This window comes from Gadus macrocephalus, chromosome 10 (assembly GCF_031168955.1).
Source record: "Gadus macrocephalus chromosome 10, ASM3116895v1".
NCBI lineage: Eukaryota > Metazoa > Chordata > Actinopteri > Gadiformes > Gadidae > Gadus > Gadus macrocephalus.
Genome location: NC_082391.1, coordinates 2,711,770 through 2,737,681, shown reverse-complemented (window position 1 = coordinate 2,737,681; position 25,912 = coordinate 2,711,770). Strand labels below are relative to the sequence as shown.

The following is a 25,912-nucleotide window of genomic DNA, read 5'->3' as shown; positions in this document are numbered from 1 at the left end:
GGGCGTTCCATAGTCTAGGGGCAGCAGCAGAAAAGGCCCGATCACCCATGGTGCACAGCTTCGTATGTCGGGTTTGGAGGGTGTGAGTGGATCCTGAACGGAGTGTACGTGAGTTTGTCGGGGGGGTGAGGAGTTCCTGAAGGTAGAGGGGGGCAAGTCCGTGAAGGCACTGGTGGGTGAGGAGGGAGACCTTGTACTCAATTCTGAGTGAGACAGGGAGCCAGTGCAGTGATTTCAGGATGGGGGTGATGTGGTCATGCTTGCGCACCCTCATCAGGACCCTGGCAGCACTGTTTTGAATGTATTGGAGCCTCTGGATGCTCTTGCCAGGGATCCCAATGAGGAGTGCATTGCAGTAGTCCAACCTGGAGGAGACAAAGGCATGGACGAGCTTCTCTGCATCAGCCAGGGTGAGTGATTGGCGGAGTTTGGCGATGTTCCTGAGGTGGTATAAAGCTGTCTTACAGAGGTGTTTGATGTGGGTGTCAAAATTAAGTTGTGGGTCCATTTTAACACAGAGGTTGGTGACCAATGTGGAAAGGGGGACGTTTTTGCCAGAGAAGGTGATATTGGTGATGGTGGGGGAGCGGAGCTGATGTGGCGTGCCAACAAGGATGGCTTCCGTTTTATGGCTTTATATATATATATATATATTGCCTAATTATATATATTGCCTATATATATGTATAGGCTATATATAATTAGGCTATAATTATATTATTTAGCGTGTAATGAGACAATCTATAGCCAAATTGTCGAAAAATGCCCGAGAATCTCCGGGGATATCAGCATGGGAAATCGGCGAATCAGACCCATGAACCTATAAAGAAAGACGTCATCTCAAGCGGGAGAGAACGTTTGCGGTGCTGGTTTGTGTCACGTAAGTACAGGGCTCTCATGTCTCATGCATTCGGCGTGAGACACACGCAATTCAACCCATGCACACGCTCGAACCTGTGCCGTGTTCCACTACCCGTACTGTCCGTACTTACTAGCCAAAATTTGAGTAGGCAGTACGTTCCAATTCAGATCCGGCGAAAATAAGTGTACTTCAAGGACCCGGATGCCGTACTCAAAACGGGCTAATCCTGAAGTGTGGATCGAACCATGGGATCGAAGGACACTCCCCGTACTCAACGGCAGCCATCTTAGCTACGTAGCGGAAGAGGCGGAGCCAGGCTGAGCCAAAGTCGGCGCATTTTCCACATAGCCTGCATTAATAGAGTCATTTTGTAGTTTATAGTTTTTATAGCTGCTAGGCGTAAAGAGTTCACCGTTCAAAGCGGGATGTTTATTGCGGGGGAGGAGCCACGGCGGCAGTCGTGATCGTAATTTCCGGTTAGTGCACCACGGAGTACTCGATTTGGAACAGCACTATCACTATCTAATAACGTAGTAGATAGTGCGGATAGTATACTTCCTTTAAGTATACTCATGGAAGTACGGGTATGGTCTCACGGAAATACGTGACACTGTCACGTTATTTAATCTATTGAAACGTGATCAGGGACACGTAGGCCTATTTTCTAAATTTTGTATTTCAATTGGAAGTAGGCTATTTGTCGTGTCACTAAGAATGACTTCCAAAGTAAGGTTCTGTCCGGGAGTGTTCTCCCTAATGTCCCTTATGGAGCTCCGTACAGATATAATTGTCTTAGAACACTCCCATTCAGAATGCATTGGTTTACATTTCGTTCTGTGTAACACGCAAAAAGTCGGACTATCGTGCTCTGGAACACGCTTCAATAGATTTACGTTCGTGAGCAGGAGCACGCAATCGCGTGATACCGGGTTGCAACCACACACACACACACACACACATACACACACACACACACAACCTCTTGCAGGCAGACTCAGAATCTTGAGCCCATTTATTAGGGAACAGGTGTCACTGCATTCCCAGAATCCTGCATTGTGAAAGTCTTCCCTTTTTCTTTTAAATGTACAATGGCATTTTATTCTACATACAAAACAACCATAGTATTTTTCAGGAGTCCACGACCACCCTGCTCGTTTTGACACACAAAAGTAATTTGACACTTCTGGGATGAGCCAATGATTCATCTGTTTGGAAGGTTTTGTTGGAGACAAACAAAGAATCTTCAGGCAACAGATGTGACAGCTGTGACTGCTCTCTCTCTCCTTCGTCTGCTGGGTCCTCTGTGTTTGCCTACCTGCTACAGGTAGCCAGTGGGCGGGGCTGGGAGGCTTGTCAGCTGATGAGGTGCACCTGTGCAGGTCTGCCACGCAGGCTTTAGCCAGTCTCTCTCTCTTTCCACAGAGGCAGGTTGGCTTGGGTTCTGTTTAGGGTGGTTCCTTAAGGTTTTGGACCTTTGGATTGGTTCCATGTTTTGTTTTATGTTAACACTATTCAACATCCCCACAGCACACTTTCCACTGCCCATATACATAGGCTAGTCGAAAGAATTGTGTGTTTGGTCAGTAGTTCAGTTGGTTGGTCACATATTTTGGTTTGCAGTTCAGGTTTGGTTTGTTGCATTTAGTTTGGGAATTTCCAACATGGTAAAGATGGTTTGTTGTTCCCAGTATTTGTTTTGTCTGTCTGGGTTAAGTTTCCTCCGGTCGGGCTCGGTCGGTCTTTGTGATTTTGGTACTGGTTTTTTGTCCAAACCATAAAATCGCACATTTTCTAATCTTCCATACGCCACACTAATTTCTTTACAGATTTCATGATACTTACTTTATTCTAATAAATAACTTTATCCCTTATCATGTGTGGATCCCGATCTTTGCTCTGACCCGAGCCTCGTCTTAATGCAGCCAAGGAGATGGATATCAGAACGATGGAAGAGCATTATGAATAATTATTAGATGATTGTGTTGTACAATAAAACACAGTAAAGATTCAATATAAATGGCAAAATAAGGATGGGATTTTATTTGAAGAATAAAATATGTGTTTGGCAAATTATGGAGAGGCTGAGATTATAGATTTCATATTCAAAAGGCGAAGGGCTGAACAAATGTAAGATATATTTATAAGAAATATAGGCATGCTCAAAGCCCAAATCATTGATTACATACCCAATTCAATAATAAGAAATTTGAATTTGAATGGTAACAATTTCGTCTGGTGTTAAATCCTCGTTCTCGTTTTGAACGTCTCACTCATGGCCGATCACGGTGTGTTCTTTCTGATTAGCTCTTAATTGAGATCACCTGTCACGCACCCCCTTATTTAAGCTGAACACAATGGGGTTGGTTTACTTTTTGCATCAGCCTCTGTCAATCGAGGTTGAGTTTAGCGAGTGTTGAAAGTTTTTGATCTCGATTGCAGATCACTATTGTCACTTTATACAAACTGAAAGCATGCGTTGTTGCGTGTTTGTTTTTGTGGGCATTTGACTGAACAGCCCAGACCAATATTGCTACCAGCATGGCACTTCGAAACAGACCACCGCAGTGAGTAAAAGTTATTTTTTTTTTATTAAATGTTGAAGTTTTTGGGCTGTCTCCTCAGACACAAGCCATCAGTAACCCTGCTCTTTGCACTTTGACATGTATGTCACCGCTGTTTGTTAACCTAGCTTTGCTGATTTGTATCTTGTGATGTGTGTGTGTTTTTCTTTACAGATGTTAGATGAGTGACATGATCTATGGGGGGGCCCCCTTTGGGCCCCCCCATACCAACTTAGTCTTCAAAGGAATCTAGTGCCATGGGACTCCAGTGTCTTCAAAACATCCTCGGAATACATGTGTATGAATGGTCCACCGAAGGGTTGATCTGGAAGCCACCACGGTCCACGCAGTAATATGCTGCGTGGGCCGTAGTGGCTTCCAGAGCCATCTTTCGGTCTTGGTCAGGATTTGTTACAGTTGCCCTTCAATGTAGCAGGCTACGGGTTCCTGAAGAAGCCTGCTTTACGTAGCATTGGAGTACAAATATTGTGCAAAATGCTCATGTAATTGCACTAGCACTAGTAACCTGTAGATTAGCTTAGTTTAACGTCATTCCGTGCTGTCTCTGTCAAATGTGTGGCTTACTTTAAGTCCACAAGGCCCTCTGGTAAACCACGTTGGAACACCCCTGGACAAGGTGATTAGTCACTGGGTGTGTGCTAAAGTTTTTTTCCATTTTTCACTAGTTGGTTAAGGTTTGGTAGAATTGTTTGGATGCTAGCGACGTGATGGAGTATGTACAAGAGCCTACTGTGGCCAGGCCACAGTTGCGACGGTCACGGCCAGATGGCCTAGTGTGAGTGCAAACTTGATTGCATTTGTATACTGTTTACCATTGGATGTTTATGCAATTTGGCTTAATTCATCCGCAGTAAAGCTGCATTTGACTATTCCAGGGTCGTTTTGTACAGGCTTTCAATTGACCATGTTGACTAGTTTGTGGGAAGTTTTTTGTTTTTTTTTACCCTTGCTTACAATCCAACGGTTGTGACCACTTATGCAACTGGGCTGTGAACCTTGCAATTCTAGTTGCATATTTGTACACGCAAGCTTGTCCATTTCTATCGGCATCACTATAGCTTCAGTATTTCCTTGTAGGCCATTAGCTGACTTGTGTATTGGAGCGATGATTTGGGTATTTTAAGATGCTTGAAAACCTAAAATAAAGCAAAATGCGTGTCTGGTGTGCAAGAGCCAATTTGTTGGCTTGCAGTAGTCGAGGAGTTGCCGTAGGTCGTAAGCCATCTGGAGGTTGTGGCAATGGAGCCTTGTGGTAGATCTGCCATCCAAGAAAGGTTAATTCTTCTGAAGCATGATTAATAGTTTAGTAAATTGAATCTATTCATATAGAACTATAAAATCCAAGACTGCAGCCAGTAACTTGGATCGCAATATGTGGAAAGTATTAGTCTTCATTTGTAACAGAATAATTAACATGACTAACTGGGTTTCTTCCATTTTCTAACTAGGGGGACTTGACTGGTGAGTCTACTGGATTAATCAGTAGCGGTACTTTGCCCAACAGATTTGATGGCATGACTACAGGGTGACAAAGACAATTATTCCCTGCCTATCAAAAGAGACTTCTAAAACATATCTGCTAGAACAGTTCCTATACTTTTTGTATAATTTGGTCATGCTGCAAATTTACTTTTTGTAGTTGCTCCATATTTAGTTCTTTGACAGCCTCACCTGCTAGAAAAGTCTATTCAAATCGGCTAAATATAATGAACTAAATTAATAGCCATGAAATGTCACTCATACTAATGGCAAATACCCTCTTTCAGTTGGTGGTTCAACACTGATGTCTCTCTAGGCTTGAGGGAGAGCTCACAAGTAAATTACACGAATGTCCTGGAGCAATTGGGAATACACTTTTATTTAGTCTACCTGACCAGGGACATCTTTGAACTGTAGGTCACCTAACCCAAACTTTTCACTCTTGTTAGGTTGTCCTTTTCTCTTGTTTTAACCCGAATGGGCTGAATATCAACATTTCAGGTATTCTGTTTGGATAATGTGCAAAACTTGTGGCTTCACTAATAAAAAAAAATTAACTAATACATTTTTCTTAATGTGGTTAAACTATTTAAAGATTTGTATGCAAAATATTTCTGCTCAATGAAACTCTGACATTTTTTAATTTAATAAAACACAACTATGGGTTAAAAGGTATTTGCTTTGGGCATCTTTTGATATTTTTAGAATCTAGCTCCATTGCCGTTAGAAATGGTGTCTCCCAGTACTGCAAAGTGCTTCCACACGTTTAAAAAAGAATGGGCAGAAAAGGAACTGCCAACTAAATCTAACATGGGTAGAAAGTTTCCATGGAAGCTCTTGGCTGCTGGTTCCCAACACAGCTCCACTGTTAGCCTGTGACCTTGCGTTTAACTTTTTTCGACTTTTCAATAATGCATATCAACAAAACAATGAAATAATTAGTTTAAGCAATTTGTGGGACTTGGCTGCTTTTACATTACTCATGTTGGGGGTTATTTCAGTCTCCAACCTGCAGGTCGTGCGAAGAATCATGTGAATGGGAATATTCTATAAATGTCTTTATCATCTTTCGTCTCAACACTTCTGCTGCAGCCGCTGTTGAAGCGTATGAGTCCTTTGAGACCCCCTTTGATGAAAGGGGTTCTCAAATGTTGACCCTCAGTCACCTATTGCATCACTTCCTTTAATTCCTTCCAATTGATCATTATAGTATAATTGAATGCCCTCTTTCATATATATGATACCTCCACCACTGGGACGTGGCAACAATTCTCCATATCCATATGGGGGGGATGCTTGTGGACAGTAGGGGTGTATACTCGACATAAATAGGAAGCAAACTCATCTCACAAATGAGTGACATCTCACAAATATTTATTTAATAAATTGTTTCAATTTATAATAATCCAAAATCCAATGGCAAAACCCGTTGGCTTTTTGTAGAGGGAATCCAGGGCGACGCTCACTTACGGGTTGGCCAACATACGTCATCCCTCCACCACTCTACTGTAAAAACACATGTTCAAATTGAATGAGAATAATAATTCTGCCATAGTATTTATTTAAGGGGGGGGGAATACAAGTCTTTTGGCCATTTGTAGTGTTGATCAGCAGAGAAATAATTTGTCTGCAAAGACGGTGACGTCACTTAGCAACGGTAGACGCTGGGGTAGACAAGTCACCGGACTACTACCCATGCAAGTGAACGGAGCGTTCCACGGCATTGAGAAGACCCATGTAATAAAGGCCTATAATATTTCTGTTTATGGCATAGATTTCTCAGATTAGGCCAACAAACCAATGGTAAAATAAAAATAAAAACGCTCGATCAAAGGCCCGGCCCGAGTATAGTGGTGGGGAAATATCGGCCCGACCCGGCCCGCGTCGGGCTCGGGCTCGGGCAGAGAATCTAAACACTGACTGGAACTACTTAGCAGGTGTCTGTAGGGCTATACCAGGAGTTAATGCACGCACTGCAGCCAATCAGAATCAGAGTATTCCCCCAGACCGTGGTCTAAACAATATTATTCACGAGTTATAAACAACCCCTACACATCAATATTAATGATAACCCTGTGGAAATTGCCATAAGTGAGAGACACAATTTCGCACGTTGAGCACACAGTTGTGTGACTCGTTTATTTAGTAAGAGAGAAACAGGAAATCAAAACGTGCTGAAGGTAAACAAATCCCGTATGGGCTCTGACGTAATGAGACGCTCGTAATCCTTAAAAGGGACAGCGATCCCTGAACCACCAAGACAGTAAACGACATGCCTAACACAATTGAAAGAACAACACATAACAAAATACTGTAGGTGAATTATATTACACTCACTACAACCCATTAAATACGGTATGATTTCTAGATGTCATGGCAACGTCCGCTCGCGACACTGGACTTGCGATCGAGGCATCGACGCAGACGTTCATTCACATAGCCAAAAACAAGAGAATAGATGGCTAGATAAAATAAACATCAAGACATACAATTCTAAAAAGAACAGATGAAGCAGCTACCCTTTTTTCCTTCGCGGTTTGCCTACAGAGCAGCGCACCTGCATTTAATATAGGCCTATCCGTGTATTGTCACAATTTCTCAGTATCAAAGGTGAAAGTAGAAACGGGTGGCCAAAAGCTGTCATATTGTTAGTTATCACAGACAATTTTAAGTAGAAACGGGTGGCCAAAAGCTGTCATTTGTTAGTTATCACAGACAATTTTCAACAATGAATGATCTGTACGGAGCTCCATAAGGGACATTTGGGAGAACACTCCCGGACAGAACCTTAGTTTGGAAGTCATGCTTAGTGACACGACAAATAGCCTACTTCCAATTGAAATACAAAATTTAGAAAATAGGCCTACGTGGCCCTGATCACGTTTCAATAGATTAAATAACGTGACAGTGTCACGTATTTTCGTGAGACCATACCCGTACTTCCATGAGTATACTTAAAGGAAGTATACTATCCGCACTATCTACTACGTTATTTTTTCAGATGTGAGTGCTGTTCCAAATCGAGTACTCCGTGGTGCACTAACCGGAAATTACGATCACGACTGCCGCCGTGGCTACTCCCCCGCAATAAACATCCCGCTTTGAACGGTGAACTCTTTATGCCTAGCAGCTATAAAAACTATAAAAACTACAAAATGACTCTATTAATGCAGGAAAATGCGCCGACTTTGGCTCAGCCTGGCTCCGCCTCTTCTGCTACGTAGCTAAGATGGCTGCCGTTGAGTACGGGGAGTGTCCTTCGATCCACACTTCAGGATTAGCCCGTTTTGAGTACGGCATCCGGGTCCTTGAAGTATACTTCTTTTCGCCGGATCTTACTCAAATTTTGGCTAGTAAATACGGACAGTACGGGTATTGGAACACGGCACAGGTTCGAGCGTGTGCATGGGTTGAATTGCGTGTGTCTCACGCTGAATGCATGAGACATGAGAGCTCTGTACTTACGTGACACAAACCAGCACCACAAACGTTCTCTCCCGCTTGAGATGACGTCTTTCTTTATAGGTTCATGGGTCTGATTCGCCGATTTCCCATGCTGATATCCCCGAAGATTCTCGGGCATCTTCGACAATTTGGCTATAGATTGTCTCATTACACGCTAAATAATATAATTATAGCCTAATTATATATATAGCCTATACATATATATAGGCTATACATAATTAGGCAATATATATATATATATATACATATAGCATTTGTGGTTTTGGCATAAACATAACTAGGGTGCACTGTACTATCTGCGCACACCCTTTCTGAAGCCTCTCTCTCGCTCTCTCTCTCTCTCTCTCTCCCTCCCTCTCTCTCTTTCTCTCTCTCTCGTACCGTTTTCTGGAGTACGTTAATTGTCTTAGAACACTCCCATTCAGAATGCATTGGTTTACATTTCGTTCTGTGTAACACGCAAAAAGTCGGACTATCATGCTCTGGAACACGCTTCAATAGATTAACGTTTGTGCGCAGGAGCACGCAATCGCGTGATACCGGGTTGGATGATTGGTCCTTAGTAAAATATATTTTTTCGCTATCCTTTTTTTTGGACGTGATAATATATATTATATGATATAGGTATCTATGTAAATCATGATATTATTTAGAATTGGGCTCCAGGACTCCCGCTGGAGCACCCGGAGTGTTCTAGAATATTTACAGAACACAGCCAAAAGCTGTGTGCGCCTCGCCATTGCGATTTATCCACTGTAAACACGAGGGTAACGTGGCTGCAAGCTGCTCAGGGCCACACCCCCACCCTCCAACTTGACCCGCCTCTAAAAAACAGCACATTCGTGGAAGGCAGATTGTGGGACTGGCTCGTAGTGGCTGTGTTTCTGTCTACTTTGCACTTTCATAAATAAGACATGCTGCATTTTCAGTTTTCATGATTGATTGTCTTATTTTGTTCACAAGTTACGGATTGAGTCTGGAGATGATGTGGGCTACTTATTGTCTACTGTTTGCATCTTTGATTGCACAGTAGGCCTACATACTGTGACTGTATGACACTAGGTGGTACAGCCTGAGACATGCACAATAAAAACGAATTCCCCAAAAACGAGTTTTTGTTTCTTATTTTCCCTTCATTGTACCGAACTCGTACCGAACCGTGACGTCTGAACCGAGGTATGAACCAGACCGTGACTTCAGTGTACCGTTACACCCCTACATTCATCCCCCCTAATATCCTGGCTCAGAGGCTTTATGACGACTTTGTACTGGATGCAGGCCTGATACTCTGGCTCCTTCTCCTTCTTCTGCATGATCTGCTCGTTTGGCAGCTCAGGAGAAGCACAGAAGAGTAGGCTTAGGGAAATAGTGACCGCTGCCAGGAAGCTGTTAGGTACTAATTTAAATAGTCTGGAAAACACCTAAAGAGAGAGAGTTCAGAGTAAAGCAGAATTTTTTTTGCAAATTGAAAACACCCACTTTTCATCACGTTTGATCTATTACCCTCGGGTAACAGGTTTCGATACCCAGCCCTCTCCAAAAATAGGACAAACCAGTCATTCATTCCACAATCCATCAGCTTTTAAACAAACATCTAAAAAGAAGGTTTTAATTGTTGGTTTAAAATGCCAACAACCTTACATGTGTGTCCTTGTACTAAGTGGGAAATATGATTTGGGGTTCTTGTCTTATAAGTGTTTTTTTTTGTTTTTTTATGTTGTGGTTTGCTTTTGTATCTGTCTATTCACTGAGAAAAAATTCCCCAAGGGGACAATAAATTATCTTTCTATCTATTCATCTATCGAAGCTAACTGTTAGCCTCATGCTTTCATTGCGTGCCTGTGTTGCTGTGAAAATATTCCAAAACTGGATCATGCTGCCTGCTTTCACTTTTGCACCTTGAGGGCGTATTCACACCTGCCTTGTTTGGTTCGAACTAAAACAAAAAAGCCCTGCTGCAGACCCTTTGGGCTGGTGTGAAAACAAACCATTGAACTCGGAAGATCACCAAACAGCCGGTCCGAGACCCAGCCAGAGAGGTGATCTCGGTTTGCTTCCAAACAAACCCTGGTGTTGTTCGCTGGAGATATGATGTAACAGGCTCCCGTATAGCCGCGCGCTTTATGGGAAACGTTGTTTGATTAGCAGTAACTCGAAATTGAGTCGTGGCAACAAAGACGGAATGTCTATTGGATATTAATTGAAAGTTTGCTGGAAATCATAAAAATCATCATAAAAATGCCAATAGATTTAACACATTCAGCACCAGCATGCAATAGCATCCAGCTGGCGCCCCGGAGCCGAACACTGTGGTGTGGCGGGTCGGTTTTTTTATGCTTTTTTTTTTTTTCTAGCTGCCCCAGTCGAGTTCTCAACGTTAATGTTTCTTGTTAAATTTAAATGAAATAATATTAATAATTAATGTGATAAAAAAAAAAAAAATGTTTTCAACAATATTTTTTCTTGCTAAATTTCAAGAAAATATTAATAATAATGAATCTAATGAACAAATAATACATACACATATATATATATACATACATAATATAGGGTTAGGGTTCGGGTTACCCCTAACCCAAAACATATGCTAATTAGCTAGACGATGGATATAAACTTGAAAAATACAAATACGGTCTGCATATCACGCTGGATATCCATGATTGTGATTGGTTTGTCGACAAATTCTGGGACTGTTGCGAAAATTGCAATGTGAAAAGGATCCGCACCCAACCAAAAAATAAACATTGTGTTTTGGTCCGGACCAAAGAGAACAAACTAAAGGACTTTCCTGGTGTGGATAGGCCCTCAATGTGTAATGTAATGTATGTAATAATGTAATGTAATCAAACAGAGCAGTTTCAGCTGACCCGTGCTGGTCATGGGATAACTGTTAGCTGTGTAGCTCTCTTCATTAGGCAGAGGGTTAGAAACTGTGGCAATGTGATAACCTGGTGCAACTCCCTGCCCGCTCACAATGGCTGTTTTCAAAATGGCTCCCTCATGTCAGACCCTGATTATGCGCCGGTAATCCATTGATGTCCAGTTTATTGCTCACATGAACCAGCCAATATAAATGAAACATTGGATAAAGTGCAGAAATAAGTGTGCATCTGATTTACACTTATTTGAGGTGCATTATGGGTAGAAAGTCGTGGACAATATAAGGAACCCGATTTGTACAATTTCAGACGGCACTACAAAATGGTAGCACCCTAAATAGTGCACCATGGAGGTCACAGGTGGACAAATTTGATCACACTCAGTGTATTTAATAGAAGTTTGCCAATACACTCATACAAAAGGGGGAGTGTGGTAACTAATTATACAATACACCAGCCTGGTACTCACACATAACTAACTATTTATGAATTGAGCAGACCCTTATAGCCAAGGTGAATTACAGAATTAAGATGCATATCAATACACAGCAGGTCAGAATTAGGGTAATGCTTCTTAGATTGACACTTCAGTGACTGGAGCCATCACATTTGGGCATTAATAAAATTGTACAGACACACCCCTCACACACACGCACACACACAGCAGAGTTCAAAAGCATCCCAATTCAACATCAGAGCCCCAGCGGTCCTTTGGAACAAGAACCCCAAACCCTGAACTAGAGATAGAGAAGACCCTGATTAAGATGAAAGATCACTTCCAGACTTCAGCGTGCTCATAGCATGACATGTCTTCTCACCTCCTGGGGGACGGAGATACGAGTTCAACTAGGGGATAGGACCATCAATATATGATCAAAAGAATACTTTCTTACCCTCTCTCTCTCTCTCTCTCTCTCTCTCTCTCTCTCTCTCTCTCTCTCTCTCTCTCTCTCTCTCTCTCTCTCTCTCTCTCTCTCTCTCTCTCTCTCTCTCTCTCATATACATACAATTGCATACACACAGCCTTCTGCTTCTGATTAGAGTGATATTGTACTCGTTCTTTGGCACCAGGCTCATAAGAATTGCAAAGAAAAAACTATCAGAAATAGATATTTGCTTTGATAAGATGTTGTCCTTACATTCTTACAAGATTCATTATGTTTTCAAAAATAGGACTGTTTTAAATCAACATTCATGTTGAAGCCGAGCTCTATATGATAGAGGCAAAATAACATAAATGTTGTTTCTTAAGTAATTGACAGCGCAAACTCCAGATTGATTGATTTGTGTGTGTCTGTGCGAGCGAGAGATTAAAAGAGAGAGAGGTAGTGACGCAAGAGCTTGTGTGAGGTACCATCTCAATGCTGAATTATTTTGATGTTTAAATCATTATTCCGTAATTTGGCCCTTTAATTATTATAGATGCTAAACACACACAAACACACACACACACACATACTTACACAAACATAGTTTTTTATTTGGTTCTAGGGCACACACAAACACATACTCTATAGGCACTAAGATTAAACCAGGGAACAGCCGCACATTCAAAATGCTTTTTAAATTGTGAGGCACTAAACTGATCCTCTGTTTTGAATGTTTAATCTCTGCACTAGCAGCATTAGTATTAGATGAAAGAGTAGCATCTAGGCCAGCATGCACAGTATACACACACAGATGATCAACGCATATCTTGGTTGCTCGGAAATATCCCATTTAATTCTAATTATATCATGTTTGAAGAAGAAAGTAAAGTTTTACATCAAGTGGCGAGGCGACCATAGCAAATATATTGTCATTTGCATGCCAGCATGGAGCTCGCTCAAAGCTCCACTCTGCAGACCCGTAGCTGTGGAGATACCGCCCGCTCTGAAGCCCCCTCCTGTCCTCCTCTCTACCTCGTGGATTCTCTTGAACGGGGAAGAATGTGTCTGTTCCCGCGCGGTTCAAGTGAGGCCAGAGTTTGGCTGGCAGTGGTATTTCTGGCGTTCAGGCAGTTGCCCGGGGGACGGACGGACGGACGGACGGACGGACGTCACAGCATGGCTGTTTATTCTCACGTCCGTCCCCTTTTTTAACTCTGTCGCCAGGACACAGATGCTTTCAACTGTGTGGCTCTGAGCACCAAATTGGTCAGGGGGCCGGCGCGGGCCAGTGGACGCTGCGCCTGTCTCCCCAGAGTCTCTGGGGGGGAGAGGGATCCACAGGCTGTTGGGGGGCTCTGCTCTGATGGCAGACCTTCTGCGCCATGGAGCCCAAGTGTCCACAGACACTCATTGCTACTTTACTAATAGACTCAATGCATCATTTTCTAGGCTTTTTGAAGGCAATCTTTTCTACAATAGTCGTTGTCCTAAAGTTGTAATGGTTTTATTTCACTTTTGTAAAGTCATGAAGGTAGCAGAAATAGTCATTATTACCCACAAAATATATATATTGTGTAGACATTCACCGTGTGTGTGTGTGTGCGTGTGTGTGTGTGCGTGTGCGTGTGCGTGTGTGTGTGTGTGTGTGTGTGTGTGCGTCTGTGCATGTGTGTGAGGTTGTATTGTGGTTGGGAGTAATTTGGAAATTGGCTCCAATGGTGAATGTATTCATAAATTATTCCCACTGTGATCCAAGCCGTGAGACCTGAGAAACACAGTATACATTGTCACAACATGCTAGGAAAATGAATACATCTCTAGCACCAATTCCAAACATCTACAGAGTCCATACATTTCTCTTCAACCAATTGTTTTGAAGTGATTATCAGACAATGCAACAAAGAATGGAGAGAGAAAAGAAACTAGAAGGATTTAAAAATCAATAACCCAGTGCAGGGTAATCTCTCTCTCTCTCTCTCTCTCTCTCTCTCTCTCTCTCTCTCTCTCTCTCTCTCTCTCTCTCTCTCTCTCTCTCTCTCTCTCTCTCTCTCTCTCTCTCTCTCTCTCTCTCTCTCTTTCTTACTCGCTCTCTCTCTCTCTCTCTCTCTTTCTTACTCGCTCTCTCTCTCGCTCTCTCTTACTCTCTCACTCTCTCCGTCTTCACAGAAGGCTTTTTGACTTATCCAAATATTAGTTTAGTGCATGCTGCTTCCTCAGCAGCATAGTACAGTTAAAGTACCTTTTGAATATAACACTTTTCTTTCAGCTCTGCTAACTCTAAAGAAGTGGGCCCTGATTACCATACCATAGTCTTCGTTACGTCTTCTTCCACAACTCCCTTTTTATGACCGCCCAGGTTCCGTTAGCGAGAGGTACATGCACACAGAGCATCGCACTCTTTAACTAAGGACCACGGAACATGAAGCACACCTACGCTCCGGACTCCTGGCAAGTGAGGACCCTCCCTCCATTCCTCCACACAGATGGTCCCACCGACGCTTAGCATGAACAATAACACCGTCGTCATGCAGCACCATCTCATGACCTCCAGGTCCATTTCGTTTTTCTTATTAACTGCTGGTCCTCATTAGCTGAATGTACTTGGCTCCCTTTTTATGAACAAACCCAGTAATTGCTTATCCCGGGATTTATTCTCTGATTCTTTAGCCCTTAAAATTCCTCGTTGGCCAGCACCATCTCAGGACCAATCGGCCACAACCGGCCAGTCGCCCTTCACACTTCATAGAAGAAAATCTTCGGTGCCCCCCCCCCCCCCCTCTTGAGCTGGATGACATCAATCTCCTGCCGCAGAGCGATGGACGCCTGCAGGACGAGGCTTCGGCGGGGGGCGGGTCAGGGCCCACTTAGCTGGAGCCGGTTCATGTTCCATGACGGTTCCCGACCGTCCATTATCAACACGACACAACAACAGAGGCCTGCATGTGTGTGTGTGTGTGTGTGTGTGTGTGTGTGTGTGTGTGTGTGTGTGTGTGTGTGTGTGTGTGTGTGTGTGTGTGTGTGTGTGTGTGTGTGGTGCGTGCGTGCGTGCGTGCGTGCGTGCGTGCGTGCGTGCGTGCGTGCGTGCGTGCGTGCGTGCGTGCGTGCGTGCGTGCGTGCGTGCGTGCGTGCGTGCGTGCGTGCGTGCGTGCGTGCGTGCGTGCGTGCGTGCGTGCGTGCGTGCGTGCGTGCGTGCGTGCGTGCGTGCGTGCGTGCGTGCGTGGTGCGTGCGTGCGTGCGTGCGTGCGTGCGTGCGTGCGTGCGTGCGTGCGTGCGTGCGTGCGTGCGTGCGTGCGTGCGTGCGTGCGTGCGTGCGTGCGTGCGTGCGTGCGTGCGTGCGTGCGTGCGTGCGTGCGTGCGTGCGTGCGTGCGTGCGTGCGTGCGTGCGTGCGTGCGTGCGTGCGTGCGTGCGTGCGTGCGTGCGTGCGTGCGTGCGTGCGTGCGTGCGTGCGTGCGTGCGTGCGTGCGTGCGTGTGCGTGTGCGTGTGTGTGTGTGCGCATATTCTCAATCCCATCATGTTCTCACAAAACAAGATGCAGAAGGAGGTGCACACTATCTGGAGCCTGCACACTATGCATTTCAAATGAATACGCAATGAAACAACACTATCGCCCTCCGAAATACAGACCCAGAACCTAATAATGGTAGACCAAGAGACCCTTGCGCACACACACACACACACTGTGAACTGCAATATATGCAAATACATATAGTAATCACCTCAAAAGCACACTCACATTCCAATGCTCTAATACACTCCCGTGGCCCCGGTGGAATCACCCATGGAACCACACACAGGCAGACACAACTACACACACACACACAGGCCCACAACCACACACAGGCACACAAACACAGGCCCACAACCGCACACAAACACACAACCACAGACAACTACACACACACAAAGGCCTAAAACCACACACAGGCATACAAACACACACACACACACACACACAGTAATTTGTATTCAGCATAGAGGATAGACGGTTTGATTCATTTCTCTGAACGCTCTTTCAGCCACCGGTCACACGCATGGAAGGACAAGGGCAGCTGTCAGTGCGAAGGGAGAGGGAGGAGATTGAGGGATAGAGAGCAAGAGAGGGAGGGAGAGAGAGTTAAGAGAGGGAGAGGACGAGAGACAGAGAGGGAGACGGAGGAGGGGGGTTTAGGCGAGGCAGCTGAAATCGACTACTGTGCTCATATACAGCGTCCTCCTCCACTTGAAAGTGTCCTTTCCTTCTGTTCTTACGAGATCTTTGAGGCTTATCCATGTCTTCTGACACTCTGACTGTCCATCTCTCTCTCTCTCCCTCTCTCTCTCTCTCTCTCTGTTGTTTAAACAACGCAATGTGTGACAAGACACATTTGACATCGTCAGGATATAAAACAAACCTCTTGCCTTGGCATGTCATAGGTTACAGTAGCGATGTCATAAGTTATGACCGGTGGTGTTTCACGACAAGGTCTGATACCATTTGTTCCACAAAAGAACAGATGTAAAGATGGAGAGGGAAGGAAGGAAGGAAGGAAGCAGTGGTAAACACAGTGTCTGGGTGTGTGTGTGTGTGTGTGTGTGTGTGTGTGTGTGTGTGTGTGTGTGTGAGACCAAGACAAGCATGTAGCCAAACAGCGACCTTGCCAGAGGGCGTGTTAAAGACAGATTCTAATTAGATGTGACTCAACTGTCACACCGACCTACGCACACACACGCACACACACACACGCACACACACACACACACACGCACAGACACAAACACGAACACACACACACACACACACACACACACACACACACACACACACACACACATACACACACACACATTGCATCCCCTACCATACATTGTTCACAGCTATTGTGTTGATTTCCTTCCTGCTTGCAAAAAAGCATCGGATCGTGACAATAGTAGCTGAGGATTGGTTGATTCCAACACGGGGGCGGGTCAACACATAAAGCAGGGATCAAACGTCGGAACAGATCATGAAGCAGGGATGCACCGTTGTTCGTAGAATGGCACACCTTTGGACACAGGGCTGTCAGGCGACCACGCCGCGAGGCGTCCCCGTCAGCGTCACGCCATCGCAAACGTTGGACATCCCGCAGAATGTTTGCGAAACATCACGGAATGATGTCGTCATTTCCGGGGCATGATCGCCGACGTGACGCCGGCATTGGCCGTGGAGAACCGAAGCTCGTGGGTTTGTGGAGCGCATCGGCTGTCATGGGCCAGCCAATAAAAGCATCATCTGAACGCTCGTCAGCGGCCACTTTGATGGTGGATGTAAGAGAGCGTAGCGTCCTCGACACGGCCACGAAACGGAGAGGGAGCACGCCGCGCAATAACACCTGGACAAAAAGGAAACTGGATCTGAAGCTGCAGTGATGTCATTTACATTTAGATTCCCCCTTATGGCATTTAGCAGACGCTTTTATCCAAAGACTTAGAGACTTACAATAAGCATGTTTGTCGTAAGAAGGTGGAATAATATATTGCTGTCAGTACAGCAAGGATGGTCATAGAACCAAGTGCATAGCACTTACAATCGCTAGGGTAACCCGTTCCCCTGATACAACAATGCTCGCTAGGATAAGATCCTACACAACTACACGAGTACTATAACCAAGTACCACGTACAATAAGTGTGTACATTAAGTTCAAAGACGTACGACATACAATAAGTAGCAGGGGCGGGACGGGGAGTCCAGGTGACCTCCGAACGGGTCACGTTGTCACGTTGCAGCAGCGCAGCAGTCAGACCAACGGGGTCTGGCAGTGCCTCAGCCCCCCTCACCTTGGGCTGTCCCGCACCAATCAGCTCGCAGGAGGGAGGGCGTGTTATTTATGGGTGCGGAAATCCCCGCTGCTCATCTGTCACAGTCGCTGGGATCTGAAGGAGTGCGGTGACTTTGACGAATGATGTCATTTCACAACGTGGAGGAGGGGGGGGGGGGGGGGGGAGGCGTGGTGGAGGGGGGGCGTGGTGGAGGGGGGGGAGAGGGCGGTGGTGGTGGGGGGGGGGGGGGGGGGGGGGTTGAGGGGGGCATGCTTGGCGCGGTCGTAGTTGAGGGGATGGAGGTGGAGGTGGGCTTGGTGGAGGGGCTGGAGGGGGGCACGGTGCAGGGGGGGGGGGGGGTGCTTGCTGGAGGAGGGGGCGTGGTGGAGAGGGCCGCGGGGGCAGGAGTGCATGTGACCCCTGACACACATGCATGGTTTAGTGCGGCGGTCATCTTGCTTTTTAATGTGTGTGTGTGTGTGTGTGTGTGTGTGTGTGTGTATTGTGGTTTGGAGTAATTTGGAAATTGGTTCCAATCAGACAGATTGCAGGAAGCAGGTTGTTGGCTGGGAAAAACCGGGGATAATCAAAGCAAAACAAGACAGATGGACAACAACCAGGAGAAGGCCGATGCAGAGTGCACATTCAGATACAAATGGCCGACAAATATCCAGCGCCCCTCAGGAAGAGTGCTGTCTTAGTGCCAGCCAGGAAGCATCAAAAGTGGTTGGATGTTTATGGGACCACAGCTAAATGGAAGGGCGGGGATTGGATATCAAAATTGTAAATGAAACATTCGATATATAGCCTTGCTTTGCAGTTTGCGTTGTGTATGTGTGTGTGTGTGTGTATGTGTGTGTCTGTGTGTGTTGGTGTTCTTGGCTCCCATCTATGTGTGTACATTAAATATAAAAAAAATATAGAATTTAAAAGAGAATGTAGATCACCAACATAGCAAATACGTATTTTTGGTGTGCTACGTCTGTGTGTGAATGTGTGTGTATCAGTGTGTGTGTGTGTGTGTGTGTGTGTGTGTGTGTGTGTGTGTGTGTGTGTGTGTGTGTGTGTGTGTGTGTGTCTTTATGTCTGCCTGGCTATGTGTGTATGTGATATGGTCCAAATGACCATATGGGCTCTGAAGCCCCTGAAGCCGCTTGCGCCACTATCACCCTCCTATAACAGCTTGCCTGGGTGTGTGTGTGTGTGTGTGTGTGTGCATGCGCGCGTGTGTGTTTGTGCGTGTGCACGCATGTGTGTGTGTGTGCGCGTGTGTGTGTGTGTTTGTGTGTGTGCGGGCGCGTGTGTGTATGTGTGTGTGGGTCTGTGTGTGTGCCTGTGGGTTTGTGTGTGTGTTTGTGTATGTGTGTGTGAGTGTGTCTGTGTGTGTGTCTGTGTGGTTGCGTGCTTGCTCGCGTGCACTTGTGTGTGTGTGTGTGTTTGAGTTTGTGTGTGAGACTCTGAAACAGATTGTAGAACAGCACATCATGTCTTCCGCGGTTCCTCAACATAGACTGGTTTCACTTCAAATATGTCTTCATTAAGTGCTTTTCACACAAACACACAAAGAGACACATAAATACATACACACACACACACACACACACAAACATCCACGGGTCCGCTCACACACACACACAGATAAGAGAGGGAAAATGAGGCAGTGTAAAAGGGAAAGAAGGCAGATGGAAAGAGAGGAAAGTCATATTGACTGGATGAGAATAAATGGTGAAGAAACAATTTTTCCTGTTTGCTCATTCATTGACCATAGTGCATTGCTTTCTTGTGTTGTGCATTTGTGTGTGTGTGTATGTGTGAGTGTGTGTTTGTGTATTTGTATGTGTGTGTGTGTGTGTGTGTGTGTGTGTGTGTGTGTGTGTGTGTGTGTAGGTGTGTGTGTGAACAGATCGTGCCACAGCACAATCATTTATGGTTCCTCAACAAAGAGTGAATTCAGATATATCTTCATTAACTGCTTCGAACACACACACACACGCGCGCAGCCGCGCACACACACACACACACACACACACACACACACACACACCAAGAATACCGTGAAATGAATGAGACGGTTCAAAAGAAGGACAGAGCTGTTTCTCCTCATTCACGACTTACCTCTCTTCCTCCCTTCTCTCTGTTTGCTTCTTCTTCCGGCTCCTTTCTGAAGGTGTCCGGTGTGCGTTAATGCGTCCGTGCGCGTGTGTGGTTCATACCAAGTTGCACTAACAACACTGAGGAGCTAAAGCAAGTCTAATATCATCCTGAAGCAGAAAAACACATTTCTAAAATAACAGCCCTTCATGTAATTCAGAATATACCTACATTGATGGATGTGGATTTCCACATTGTAGGTACAGCCCTCGGCTGTACCTGGGCTTGCCCTCACCCCACTATGGACAGCCAGACCTACATGACATATGCAACGCTGAATACGCTGATTTATTTAGAGATAAGTAATTATTCCAATTATTTTACATTCTAGATATATTATATATCATATGCATTGCATGATTTATCAAGATGGTTAGGGCTACAACCCTACGCTCAGACCATAAAGATTATATATATATTTATGATTATATGTCTTTTTAACTCATATTATCAAATTGGGTGTCACAACAGTCTTGGAGCGAAGGCAGGACTACATTTCAATGCTTGTTGTACATGTATAACTATGCATGTGCAAATAAAGAAACCCTCCACCCTCTCTAAACCCTCCTCCCCCTGTAAACCCTCCTCCCCCTTTAAACCCTCCTCCCCCTTTAAACCCTTCTCCCCCTTGAATCCCTCCCCCCCTTTAAACCCTCCACCCCTCTAAACCCTCCTCCCCCTTTAAACCCTCCCCCCCTTTTAAACCCTCCACCCCTCTAAACCCTTCTCCCCCTCTAAACCCTCCTCCGCCTTTAAACCCTCCTCCCCTGTAAACCCTCCCCCCAGGTGAGGCTAACCTTAGCAGCTGTGGAGGGAAAAGGAAGTAAAGAGTACAAAGAGGAAGGTAGGAGGAAAATGCAGGTGGCACAACAATAAATTAAAAGAGAGAAAAAAGCAATGTTGTTTGTAGTATGCATTTGTATTTTTTTTATCAGGGTAAGGGTTAGGGCTAGAGTTAGGCCAAACAAAGATAAGATAAGATAAAGATAACGTATACTTTAATGTCCCCCAGAGGGAGAATTCTTCTTGAGTTGCAATCACTGCATCACAAACTTTCAACATACCACATCAAATATACATAGAAGTAGACAATTCAAACATGCTTCACTGCATCATCCACAACAAAGACAACCACAAAAAAACATTGCGTCAGTTCAGCAGAATGTGCACAACACAGTGGGGGTAAAAGTGTACAAGAAAAGCAATCAAGGCTACAATAGGCTACGCCCAATAGATATAATTAATACTAGGTAAAAAAGTCATTTGTTACTGTTTAGCATCTCAATTGCAGCTGGGATGAATGAGTTTTATATTTTTTTAACCTGTAGTTTGGCTGCAGGTTACCTGAGGGCAGCAACTCCATTTTCTGATTCAGTATGTGGGTTTGATCATCCTGAATCTTATGTGCCTCCCTGAGCACAAAGCGAAAGCTCAAGCAGGCTGTAAAGGATGAGGCTTTGATTTCTGTTGAAGTCCAAAACCTCAAGAAACTGCACCTTTTCACTGTTGCAATGCAACCAAGGAACATCTCCATTAAAACTACAATGATGGCCGCCTTTTCCTAGAGTTACAATAGGTTGACCCTTGGGGTTTCAGGAGGCTGAGCTGAAGACCCAAGGTTCTCATGGTGATAGGCGCTCAGCAGATGCTGAAGCAATCAGCTAAATGTTGGTGGCCATTTATGCCAAATGTGAAATAAAAAGCGAAAATTATCATGATAATTTAAAAAACTATGTTTATAACTGGTGTCTCATTGCCCCTCATAAACTAGAATATACTGTAAGTATATGCAGAGAAGGGGGAGATCATCACTGAAATAAGTAAACACAGCTGTTCAGAACCACTCCACAATAAAGGCAAACATTATTGGAACATTAATTTCCCAATAATTGTATTTTCAGCTCAATAAATTCGATTCAAACCATTCCACGTTTCAAATGGCCATGAAATATTTTTGGGAGGCAACAATGAAAGCTTGCTACATTCATGCCTTTCCCAGTCTCTTTTCGAATGGCTTGTGATTACGCAGGCACTAACAAACTCACATATACACGCAAACACACACGCACACACACTCCTCTCTAGCTCGCTGTATCAGCCCCCCTCCGCCTAGTAGTGGCCCTGGTTGGTATTTCAGTCACACAGCATGAGCGTGATTCCCCTTAAAGGGCCAGGGCCCCGTTTCCCGATAACGATGGATCCACGCTCGTACGATCATTCTCACGAAGGATCTTGCGAACCTTCGTCAATTTCTTTCGAGAGCTTCCCAAATCTCCTCTTAACATGAACGCGTGATCACTGCTCTAACGACGTTCGTAGGCTTGTAACTGTCCACTGACACGGTGCTGAAATGGGCTCTGTAGGACGGGGAGACGCAGGAATGTCGCAGGAAAATGGGGTTAAAAAGGGTTAAAATATCTCTCTATCAGGGCCACAGCAGAGTAGCCTACGAAAATAATAGACTGCAATAATATGAATGCTAAAGATATTAAAACACAATTTATTAGGCCTAGGCGACATATGCTATATCATTCCTAATCTTGAACGCACGTGCGTGCATTTTTTCACAGCATTTTCCCCAATGAAATAATTCCATATTACAAAAATCCAAAATAGCTTGTGTGACAACTACATTTATCTTAATGTGCTGATTTCTGAAACATGCTTTGCGCAGCAAAGAGAGCAGACTTTATCTGATTCCGCATAAGGTTTCTTTGATTGGCACGCACTCTCTAGTCTAGAATCATTGGTGTAAACATTAAAAATGCAACGTTCCATTCATTCATTATCATTCAAACGCAGAGGCTGGGCATTGACACACGGCTATTGCTGATCCTGCCAATATTGTTGGGCAGGATGATGTATCCTTTTTACACTGCCAATTAAGCCAGTTCGGTAGCGGCTTGGCACGCCCAACGATTTCACCGTCTTATCTCAAGTATCCTGTGTAAAACCGAGGGGTAAAATACCCCGTTCGTCACGGCTTGGTTGACTGGAGAAGGCAGGGCTGCCCATGGAGTCTACACCTCTTTAGAATAATTTGCACTCCCAAAAGTTTTTATTTTTTTATGAATGAAGATACCCACATGCATGAATGAGTTCATGTCTGAGTCTAGGCTACAACGCGATTAACTATTTACAAGTGCAAAAACGCCAACACATTCTTTATTTTGCTGACCACTTGTTTTTTATCCCGACAAAAGCCTCGTAAGGACAGAACTTTCCTCTGCGTCTCTCTTGTAGATCGCACCATCTTTCAACGTCTTTATTTAATGCGACCGCATCACCTTTTCTCACATGATCAGCAGCTCGCGGATTTCCCTTTTTCTCCAGTCGGAACTGCTCATGATGATATCGCTGCGTTGTCTCTGTGGAGACAGCGCAGAAACACCTCGACCCAAGCACTACCAAGCATGGATGTTTTTCAATAAAACACATCCAATACCACAGAATGTCCAGCTGGTGACTCCACTGAGGCTACATAACGATGCTCTTAGCACACTACGAGTGTTTTCCAGACGTTCGTTACGCAACGATTATTTCGGGAAACGGTGTGAAAACTGTACGATGCTCGTACGACGGACTACAAAAGCCACTTATGCCGTGTTCATTTGGAAAAAGTTTGCCAAGTCAGGGTCGCTTGTAACTCACTTTATTTTGGTAAAGGTTGGTCCGGTCTCAATGAAGCAAAAGGAGAGGAATTGTACAGGCAGGCGTGGAGATAGGCTATACACTTAGTAGGGCATCCGATGGATGTGTTACCTGGAGTGTGCTGGCCCCCTGGGCTATGTGTTGTGACATTAGTACTGGGCAGGCGTGGACTCAGTTATGTGCTCTGATTGGCTATGCATGGTGCTGACTCTTGTGGCTATGTGCGGGAATTACACTTGTTTTTGTGGGGCCTGCCCGTAATTCCGACACCTCATTGTTCCGACGTCTCAATGGTCCGAAATATTTCCCATTCGATCGACATGCAACTATGCCGACGGTTCAATGTTCCGAAAACGGAACCCATTGGTCCGAAGGTCCGTTTGTCCGACTTTAAAAAAGGAGGCGCATCAGGCCGACGGTTCAATATGCCGAATAGGCCTACATATAAAGAGTTTTATACCTCGCTCGGCTCGCGCTCTCGCTCTCTCTCACTCTCTCTCACTCTCTCTCACTCTCTCTCCAAAATACCACATAGGCCTACATATCACGTTGACGATGAATATTGGAGAGCAAAGTGACATCGCTTCACTTCATTTCGACAGGGTGTTTCAGCCCCATGGACAGAGAGCGTAGGTCTAATTCTCAACACGGGCACGAACACACACACACACACACACACACACACAGACACGCACACACACACACACACACACACACATACATGACTAAGTACACGGAATGAGGTGTAAGTTTGAATGAATCAATACCAGCGAAATTATTTAGGCTAAAAGCCCACTGTAAACACAGTAAACAACACATATATCCACCCCCATCATCCTGTGTGGCTCCCCAGTCGACTCTGTGGAGTCTTGCCGCTTCCTGGGCACCATCATCACCCAGGACCTAAAATGGGAGCTCAACATCAGGTCCCTCACCAAAAAAGGCCAGCAGAGGATGTTCTTCCTGCGCCAGCTGAAGAACTTCAACCTGCCAAAGACTATGATGGTGCACTTCTACACTGCGATCGTTGAGTCCATCCTCACCTCATCCATCACTGTCTGGTACACTGCTGCTACGGCTAAGGACAAGAGCAGACTGCAGCGTATCATACGCTCTGCGGAGACGGTGATTGGCTGCAACCTTCCATCCCTCCAGGACCTGCACAGCTCCAGGGCTCTGAGGCGGGCAGGCAAGATTATGGCCGACCCCTCCCATCCTGGTCACAGTTTATTTGGAACTCTCCCCTCTGGCAGGAGGCTGCGGTCCATCAGGACCAAAACCTCCCGCCACTTGAACAGTTTCTTCCCCTCTTCAGTTGGGTTCCTTAAAAAAGTCCCAGGACCACCACCCCCACTGACTGACACTGACACTGGCACTCATACCCATCACCAATTTGTAAATTCTTATATTCTTGTATCTTAAATTCTTAAATTCTTGTATCTTTTACTTTAGTTTTTACTTTATTTATTCTATTTTATCCTTTTTTAATTGATCACTTATGTTCCTGCTTGTTTATATGGTGTTATATAGATATATCTCTTCTTCATTGTTCATTGTTATTGTCTTAATGTATGCACCTTAATCACCAAGCCAAATTCCTGGTTGGTGTAAAACCCTTCTTGGCAATTAAATCCTTTCTGATTCTGATTCTGATATAGGCCCACACACAGCTACTAAAGATATTTATTTGTTTTTCACTCACCGTTTGACTTCTTTCCGGGAAAAGTATTAGTCCTTGTATAACGTGCGCTTCATAAATTCACCTCTTTTGACTGTTTAAGCCCACAGCAACAGTCTGGCTTGGTGAAGTGCACTGCTGGAACTTAGCCTATCATCTTTTATTTTTGGTTTCATAATCACACTTGTGGAATTGCGCCTTGGCCTATTCGGCATATTGAACCGTCGGCCTAATGCGCCTCCTTTTTTAAAAGTCGGACAAACTGACCTTCGGACCAGTGGGTTTTGTTTTTCGGAACATTGAACCGTCGGTAGTGGCATGTCGATCTAATGGGAAATATTTCGGACCATTGAGACGTCGGAACAATGAGGCGTCGGAATTACGGCATGGCACCGTTTTTGTGGCCTTGAGCGTCTGGGCTGCTTGTAGCTCTAGAATTGATGCATGAATGAATGGCTCCTTGTATGAGCCGGACATTCTCAAACACCCTGTACCGCTTGTATCTCTAGAATTGATAC

General features: G+C 44.8%; 1 long non-coding RNA gene across 1 annotated transcript; it reads left to right on the top strand.

The window, feature by feature from the left end:
• Positions 1 to 2,690: 2,690 nt before the first annotated feature.
• Positions 2,691 to 5,046, top strand: LOC132465454 (uncharacterized). Its single transcript, XR_009527588.1, has 2 exons — positions 2,691 to 3,426; positions 3,598 to 5,046. It is a non-coding gene; the product is annotated as an uncharacterized LOC132465454 (long non-coding RNA).
• The last annotated feature ends 20,866 nt before the right edge of the window (positions 5,047 to 25,912 follow it).